Raw genomic sequence first — 9,769 nt, 5'->3', positions numbered from 1 at the left:
GTGATTGTTTCTGGATATCTATGCATTGTTATATCTATAAATCTGAGTATCTGTTGTTACTAGTTTCGTATCTATGCGTTGTTACGAAGATAACTGATGTATTGTGTTATTCATTGGTGTTATTATTATTTTCAATGCTTTCGTGTTGTTATGATCTACTCACTATTATATAAATGAGGACCAAATAGGCGATTACCTTTTTCTCTATTGTTTTATTGTTTTTTTTTTGTTTGTACAAATAAAAGTTCGCATTATCTATTAAAGTAGTGATTATTATAAAAAAAGTAAAATCAATTTGATTCTTATAAAAGTATCCCACAATTTATAAGAATCAAAGGACAGGATGCTAAAACTCGTGAAGCCGTTTGGGCTGAAGGGCATGCCAAAGAATATGACATACATACAAAGACTCGAAAAATATGTCAACTTTAAAAGTAAATCGACAAAAATACCTTGTATTCTCCATATTGACAGATTTGAAATGCACTCAAATCAAATCAAATGATTTAATTTGCTTAATTTAGGTAAATACAGCTGGTATTATGGTCCTCTATATTCCTGCTCTTAGAGCTAGAAATCAGCTTGGAAACATAACTATAATACTAAATATAAAGTTTAAACAATTCTCATTAAATAAAATTATAAAAACATATCATTATTAATAAATTTAATTACTTCATTATGTAAATATTATTCGGACTTATAATTGTCTTCTTAAAATTATGACGGTCAAGTTTTATTCTAATTAAATTTTAAATAGTTAATTTGTAATTGAGTAATTAAAATAATTCCGGATTATATATCTATAATATAAATGATTTTATTCTAATTAAATTTTAAATATTAAACTTGTAATTGACTAATTACAAGTTTAATTACGGATTATACAATGGATTATTTATCAATAATATAAAAATGAATCGCTGAATCTGTAGCTAAGAGAAAATCTCGAGAGCGTCTGAACCATATTCGCAATTTTTTTATGATATTCCTTGAAGTGCGAGGATGGTTTTTACGGAGAAAAAAGAAATAAAAAATGCCTAAAAAAGTCTAAAAACTACACTTTTTCTATATTCCTATACAAAAGATTCGTAATAATACTTACAAGTCAATTTGAATTTTAACACCATACCAAAAAAATTAAGTGGTAGTGGAGGGGTTCCAAGAAGGCAAAAAAATTGGCAAAGTAATAAAAAAATTTAAGTGAATTTTTACCTACTTTTAAATGTCATTTACTGTAATTTAAATGCCAATATCATAATTTGGTAGCTTGGAACTGATCTGATGATGGAGACAGGGGTGATACTCCAATTCTTCAGCGACTAAGGGTATACGGGACATAACTATGTTTCCTCGAAAAGTTATAAGGGTTTAGGCCATTACCAACCGCTTTGACCATTGATGGAAATCTTGGATAGTTTGCAAATCTTAGGGAACTTTTTTTAAGAAATCTCAGATATGTCGGTTTCCTCATGACTTTTTCCTTTACATTAAAGTAACGAATAATTAAATTTTAGTCGGGAAATTAATTTTAAAAATCAAAGACGCCTAGGATTTGAACCTTGGACCCCTTGATGGAGATGTTGATTTGAGGATATGCCTGTTTGATTGAGTGGCAAAACATTGATTCATCATATAACATTGTTTGATGTAACTGACAAGTAATGCGGAAATTTATAGGCATTCAATTATCTAGTAGAATATAGATAATGAATAATATTAATGATTTATAACATTTAAAGAAACTTATTATTCTCTGCATATTTTATGGAATTAAAAACTTATTCAAGCATATTGGCAAATATTTAGTTAATCAGAAGTGTGTAAATAAACTTTTGATAAAGAATTTTATAGCGCATGGCTGTAGGTACACTAATAATTATATTTTTATTTATTGCAACTCTGGAGTTCCATATGAGTACTTATTATTTCTAATATAGATCATTTGAATTTGGAATTTTGGAATCATCAATTGATCATTGGATTCCATCAGGTATAAACCAAACAAAAACGACGTTAACTATAATTAACGTCTTTGTTAACATTTAAATAAATGCTTTGTACACTCACACTAACATTCTCTGTATTGTGGGTGCCATGGATACACACAAATACGAATACACAAACACCCAGACCCAGAACAGATGTAAATTCATCATTCAGATATTTGTCTGTCCGGGGATCGAACCCGGAACCGTTTGCGCGTCAGATGGTATGGTGACCGCTCCGCTCCGCCACGCGGGTTGTCAAGCAGGTTTTTCTTTTCTTTTTTAATTTTGTTATCACCGTGCCCAGCAGTGGAAAAATAATGGATTCATTACATCAGTGCCCACAGACAGTTAAGGGTACCTGGAATTACTTACAAAAATCTATGCTATAAACTTATTAAGAGAATCATTAGGTGGTGGTATATGGTGAAGGTGGTAGATAGAACTCTTTGTGGTTCGACTCCGGCGGAATTTAACGAAACATGCGTATCCGAGGCGTTCCAGCTTAGTCCTCAGGGGTAGCGGCGCATCTGTGGCCGACCTCAAGTAGGAACATATAATCCTGTCTGAGGTTGATTACGGACGTCCATGGGCGGCAGTAGCCACTTACCATCAGGTTGAATACATGCTCGTCATCTACTTCTATATTATAAATAACAATTATAGTTTAAAACTAAAAACCACGCTAATATCTCACAAGGAAAATCGTTAATCCTGATGACCCTGATGAGAAGAATGGCATAAAATTATTAAAATCGTGTATTGTCATCAGTTCTTGATAATTGTTCAAGTTTTGAAATTAATCGGACCGTTCAAAGTAGGTAAAAATCGAGTTCACAGATTCCGTTAAATACGTACATACATACATACAACCCAGGCTAATGAAATCGTGGTAAAATAATGGGTATATTGTGCGTAGGTATACACACTATGTACAGAGTGACCCACGCTTTTTACAATGTTTGGTGTTCTAACGCATAATCTCATGACCCAGTAATACCCATAAAAGGAAGTAAATATGCGTAGATAAAAGGAAGTAAATATAAGAGATTTGATAACTTATCTTAAACTATTGTACATAAGAGGAAAATATACAATAATTGAACAATAAAATATTTTTATATCTTACATATTTTGTTATCTCTTCTTCTAAAAATTCTAGCATAAGATCTTTATGCCACTTCTTAATACATCAGAAAGTTTAAATAAATAAAGTACGAAGGTCGTTAAAAGCTAAAACCACCAACTATCTGGCACTGACCCGCTGGGTGCGCTTAAGGTAGACTTTCGTGGGTTACGCCTGACAGACGGGCCAAGACCGCATATAAACAGCAAGGTAACTGAAAAAACGCAAATTACCAGCGTCAGTAGAAACTTGTCTATTCCACAGTTGGGTACGAGTCTTGTTTCAGTGTGAGATGGTTTTAGACCATAGGCTAGTATACTGGCCATATTCTGATTACTAGAATTCACACACTTTTGAGATTTGTTTTATAACTCTCTGGCACGTCGTCTCACGTTCTATACCGTTCCCTAAAAAATTAAACAACTAGATCACTAACACAGACACTATTAATATTGTCGTAGGCAACTAGTTACCAACGCTGTGCGATTGTCGCGCATATCAGTCGCATCAGAGTAAACCTTGAAAGTCTCCCTTTAGTTCACTCGCCCCACACAACGCACTGGCGCCTCGCCAGTGCATTTGCGTATCTAAACGGTTACGTACACAATTCTTACAAGCCCTTTTAAGCAATTTCTCACAGAAGCACTATCTACATTTAGTTTAAGCCCTTTAGAGAAATTTCTCACAAAAGTGCTATCTATAGTTTGGATAAGAACTTGTTAGCGATTTCTCGCAAAATTCTATCAAAATTTAACTTAGTTATTATACTAAGTCAGTGTAGTAAGTACTTTGATATCTTGATGATTGGCGTGATGATTATCACACCGGTTTGGTACAGAAAACCTGTTATCTAATCTAAACATTAGTAGGAATTAGTAATTTAGTAGTACCGAGAAGCAAGGTTGTTTATGTAGAAATTTTTTGAAGGTGGTAGAACTCTTTGTGGTTCGATTTCGGCGGCACCACCGCCACACGTGTTTCTCCTTAATAACTGCAGTGTTATGCACTGCTGTGTTCTGGTTTGAAGAGTATGGTAAGGGAGACACACTTTTCCGAGGCATTCCAGCTTAGACCTCAGGTGTAGCGGCGCATATGTGGCCAACCTCGGGTAGGAATCCTATCTGGGGTTGATTACAGATGTCCATGGGTGGCAGTAGCCTCTTACCATCAGTCCACTGCATGATTGTCTACTACTCCTATATTAAAAAAAAACTGCAATAGAATAAGTCTCTAGGTGTAAGCTCTAAAACTCTTTGTATCATAAAATACGAGTATATGGAAGTAACACCAAAAGCTACGACTTAAACAGTATTTTCGGAAAGGTAATCTTTGGTAAACAATGTTTAGTTAGCTTCCCCGTGGCGTCCTGGCGTAGCGCCAGTACTCAGTTTCGTGTCTAAACGGTTGCGTATATAATTTTTATTGGGGCGTTTATGTCAAAACTGGAGTAGAATTGGTCTTCCGCTCTTTGCTCTATAAACTCTTTTCGTAAAATCGTAGTACAGGCGCCTCTTGTTATTTTGTCAAAAATACACAAACGTTGGTATTGTTTTAAGAAAATAGGTGTTTTCTATTTTGATTTATGTAGACGTAGTAGCGTGCATATAGTTCCTGTGTTTATGCAACTGTGTTGTAGTTTGTTACACTCAAGCAGGTTTCCATACACTTACTGTTTTTTTTTTATAATGTAGCAGTAGCAGACGAGCATGCAGTCCACCCGATGGGAAGTGGCTACTGCCACCCATGAACATCTGTAATCAAACGGGATCAATCAGATAGGATTAGATATTCCTACCTGAGGTCGGCCACAGAAGCGCCGCTACCCCTGAGGACTAAGGTGGAACGCCTCGGAAAAGTCTGTCTCCCACCACACCCTTCAAAACGAAACACAGCAGCGCCTAACATTGCTGTTATTAATATATTATGAAATAGGTGTGGCGGTGGTGCCGCCGGAGTCGAACCACAAAGGGTTCTACCACCTTCAAATTATTCGATTTACTCATCGAATGAGTTAGTTAGTTAATTAGGTATTTAGGTGATAGTAGACTTTTTTTATTAAGACTATGTCTCCTCCTCTGTATCATTTGACACATAACATATCAAAATTTTATATCACCAGCAGTGAAAAACATAAACATTTCATAAAGACTTGAAATCACAAATGGAATGTAAGAAATTTTGTAATCTACACATTATTTTTTAATACATTTTTTGTAAATAGAAGAGATGATTTATGCTTAAAATGAAAATACTTTGGACCTTTACAAATTAATTTATTTAAATTCACTTTGGTTGTTTAAAAAAATATTAAACGTCACAACAAATTTCAACATAAATCTACGAATTATAGCCGTGTTCTTCAATAACATAACTCAAGCAGTACATCAGCAGGTGTCGCCACGCGCGCGCTCCGAGCGATAAATACAGGCCGCTATGAAATCATATTGGACGCAGGCCAATTTTAATTTCACATATTGTTGCATACATCTACAAGTAAAGACTTTGTTCTTCGATAAATTGTACGGGTACTTTAATTTTGGCTGTATGTGTCATAGCGAAATGAAAATGGTTTGGAGCTTTATAATTCGTAGAATACGAATATTTAAGTCATTTTTTCTAAACATAAAGGTATTTTTACCCTCCTAGTAATTATGTGATAGCAACGAAATTTCTCTTTTAATTGATTATGCGAGGGAATTTAATAAATTGTATTATAAAAAAAATCAATTAACAGTTACCATGGCAAAATAAACATAAATATCCACGAATTATAGCCATGTTCTTCAATAACATAACTCAAGCAGTACATCAGCAGGTGTCGCCACGCGCGCGCTCCGAGCGATAAATACAGGCCGCTATGAAATCATATTGGACGCAGGCCAATTTTAATTTCACATAGTGTTGCATACATCTACAAGTAACGACTTTGTTCTTCGATAAATTGCATGGAGACTTTAATTTTTGCTGTACGTGTCATAGCGAAATGAAAATGCCTTTAGAGCATTATAATTCGTAGAGAAGGAATTTATTCCAACTTTTTTGTGAGTTAGAGAAGGTAAAAAGTATGTAGGTAATAGCTACACATTTCTTTTTGAATTGCGCTTATAGACGCAACCTAGACGTATACAAATCGAAAAACAAAAAATACATTCCAAAATCTTTTGACTTTTAAAAAAGAAAACGAAACAGCAACCATTCATCAACCCTCAATAGAAAATGGAGGAAAATAAACCGGGTCCATTTGTAGCAATCGGAGGTGGGGGATGTAAAAATTGTTATCATTAACATTGTCTTGTAAATGAACACCGAACAACGTCCACAGCCAACAGTAAAACTGAGCATTCTTTAGAATTTTGTTTGTTGATAAAAGAGTTGTGTAGATATGACTACGGATCAAATTTTCACTTTCAAAGGCGTGAAACGCTGCGATAATCTCATTGGTAAAGCAGAGATAATTCTGCAAGGCAATTTAGTGTTCAGTGAAAGCAATGCGTTACTGACCTCGGATAGGCCTTCAATTTTGATTAGAATTTCCAGATATCCGCGGGCGGCAGTGACCACTTAACATCCGATTCAAAAAACGATCTTCAGTGCGGATGTGTAGACGAAGGAATAGGTAAGACAAATTGCGTAGTATATTTTTTAGCCAAATATAATGCCTTCAAAAAGGCTTAATGACAGCTCTATTATGTTTAACTCATAAGGCTTTCAACAAGGTTTAGTAAAAGCTCCTTAATGTTTAACAACCATGACTGCCTTAACACACCCTAAACACGGAAGTGTAATTTAGTTGCTAGCCTCATAAAAATTTTGAATATATTATATTGGCAAGGATTTTATACCAATCTAGGAACTAGTAAACAATAGCCAAAAGCGAGTAACCATAAATACAATACACAAGGCTGTTAGTAATCGAAGTCATCAATTTCAATGCGCGACCGCGGAGTGCGGAATTGGGTCAAACTAATGGCCACCATTTGTCCATATTCGAGCATGCGACATCATGTCTAATTGTACACAACATAACATTCAGATAATCGACCCATTAATAGATATTGTTGTTTGATAATATTGTCGATGTAAATTGAGAATAGAGCAACATTAGATTACTACGTACTAACGGTTAGCCATGCAATTTCCAATATCATATTGGGGCCAAATATTGGAGCCACATAAATGCATTTGTAAAATAGGAATGGATAATGTCACTAAGATTAAATGCTGCCAATTTGGCAACTAGTAAACAATGTGCTAAAAGCAAGTAACCATAAATACAATACACAAGGCCGTTAGTAATCAAAGTCATTAATTTCAATGCGCGACCGCGGAGTGCGGAATTGGGTCAAACTAATGGCCACCATTTGTCCATATTCGAGCATGCGACATCATGTCTAATTGTACACAACATAACATTCAGATAATCGACCCATTAATAGATATTGTTGTTTGATAATATTGTGTAGTTGATGTGGAGCGTATAATAAAACAGTATTGTATGCATTGGAATATTTTAGGCAATTACAAAGCAAATCTATTCCGGATATAATTTTCATTGTATTATTAAATACAATGTTATTACTTACATTTTGTAAAACATTGTATTATTGTCTCTGATGAATGAATGAATTACACTTCTATTCTGAAATATGATCCTACCTATCCTATCGTTAATTATAATATCCATCCAATTATGTAAGATTACGATCTCATATTGAGTTTAGATTTATAATTATGGCTCAGTCTATATTATATATATAAAATAGTAAAAGTACCTACTATTTTATGTACGTCTTTTGTTTATTTTAACATAATTCTTTATCTACTCCTTATATCTTTCTCAGCACACTTCTAAAACCTTAAAACAACAGCAGTACACGCACAGCGCCTGAAAAAGCGATAGAAAGTGATGGCAGTGCAACAGCCTAACCACAAAAACCTACCACCCAAAAATATCCAAAAGCTACAAAAATATCGTATTTAAATAATATACTAAATGCTTTTATTATTTCAGGAGATCAAACTAAAAAAATGCATAACGAAGACAATTATTTGGTATCAAAAGTCACTCAAGCAAAGATATTGTAAGTAAAAAGATCAGTCAAGTATAAAGTTAATACTATTTTAAACTGAAAACTTATAAAATAATCCAATGTATCCAACTATTCTATTCTAAATTGACTGCCAAGATAATAAAATAAATCTCACTTTAAAATGAGATTAAAGTAACTCTTTACAATTTGTTCAATAGAAAGATTTTATTGTTCGTTTCTGAATTGCTAGAAATTAATTACGCTTTCACACAACGTTCTCCAAACCAATCGAAGAAGTTTCTGGTTGCAACGAAAGTCCGAATGAAAGTCGCATCCACTTTACTTTTTCTCGAATAAAAAGTAGCGTCAGCAGATGAATGTTCGTTCATGACTCATTAAAAATGGCCGGTCCTGCTCCTGGATTTGGGTTCTTGTGCGACCGCAAACGGTTACCGATTTGCGGTATTAGTTACGAGAAATACTAATTCTACTACATATTTCGGAGTTTTGTGAGAAAATAATAAATATGTGTTTTTGTAATTTTATAAATTCAATATGATGGTTTATGCTATAGAAGATGTCTTGCCAGTGTTTTCAAAAAATATTGTACCAACTTCCGAGTCCAACAAATACATATTTATTTGAATATTAATTGCAATTATCGTAAAACTTTATTAACAAATGTTTTCACGTCATTTATTCACAGTAATATTCATTTCTTTCCAGTAATATAAAATTGCTATAAAAATCAAGGTTAGTAAAAAAGGTTTGCACATGAAATATTTAGTCTAAGAGCTAACAATGGTGTCTTGGTTGAATTTGCGAAGTTATGTATGAAGATTTCCTGAAGTTACTCGCGATTTTCATTGCATGTTAACTCTCTTATTTAATTACTAGCTGACCCGGAAAACTTTTTACCGCCTCAAAATATATTTATCAAATATATTTCATATAAAATATAGCCTATGTTACTCGTAGATATTGTAGCTTTTAAATGGTGAAAGAATTTTTAAAATCGGTCCAGTAGTTTTTGAGCCTATTCATTACAACCAAACAAACAAACAAAGTTTTCCTCTTTATAATATTATTGTAGATGTGTACTACATTTTGTTGTGTAACTCGCTTCTCTTTATCAGTTTGAGATCGTGAGACGTCTTATTATCCGGTGTATTCGAGAGCTGGGCTTTGTCAGTGATAGCGTCTGCCGAGGTTCCTCAGAAGCCTTCATTTCCGGTAATACAAATTTTCAGCGTTTCTGAAGATTTCTGTCTTCAGTTGTCATAACATGAATATTTTTAAGATATTTGTTTTTGGAAACTGCTTTGTTATTAAATTTCATTCATTATGATATTACTTGATTAGAATAAGTACTAAAGTGTTTTAATAATAAATTAAGATGATATAACCAGTAAATGTATTAGAGTCAAGATTAGAGATTGACGGATAGTAAGGTTTAGTGGCAAACGTATTGCTTAACTTTGTAGTTCTCTGGCCAATATTTATCCCACTGCTGGCCACGGGTCTCATTTCACACTGAGAGGGGCTTAAGCCAGTGCACTGCTAAGTGCGAATTGGTAGATTTCATACTATTTTAAACTTATAAATCTATTTTTTTACCTTTGAGA

Source organism: Epargyreus clarus, unplaced genomic scaffold, assembly GCF_041222505.1.
Source record: "Epargyreus clarus isolate Ecla_fem2 unplaced genomic scaffold, WU_Ecla_fem_2.2 ptg000005l, whole genome shotgun sequence".
Classification (NCBI taxonomy): domain Eukaryota; kingdom Metazoa; phylum Arthropoda; class Insecta; order Lepidoptera; family Hesperiidae; genus Epargyreus; species Epargyreus clarus.
The sequence above is the reverse complement of the archived record's forward strand: the minus strand, read 5'-3'. Positions refer to the sequence as shown.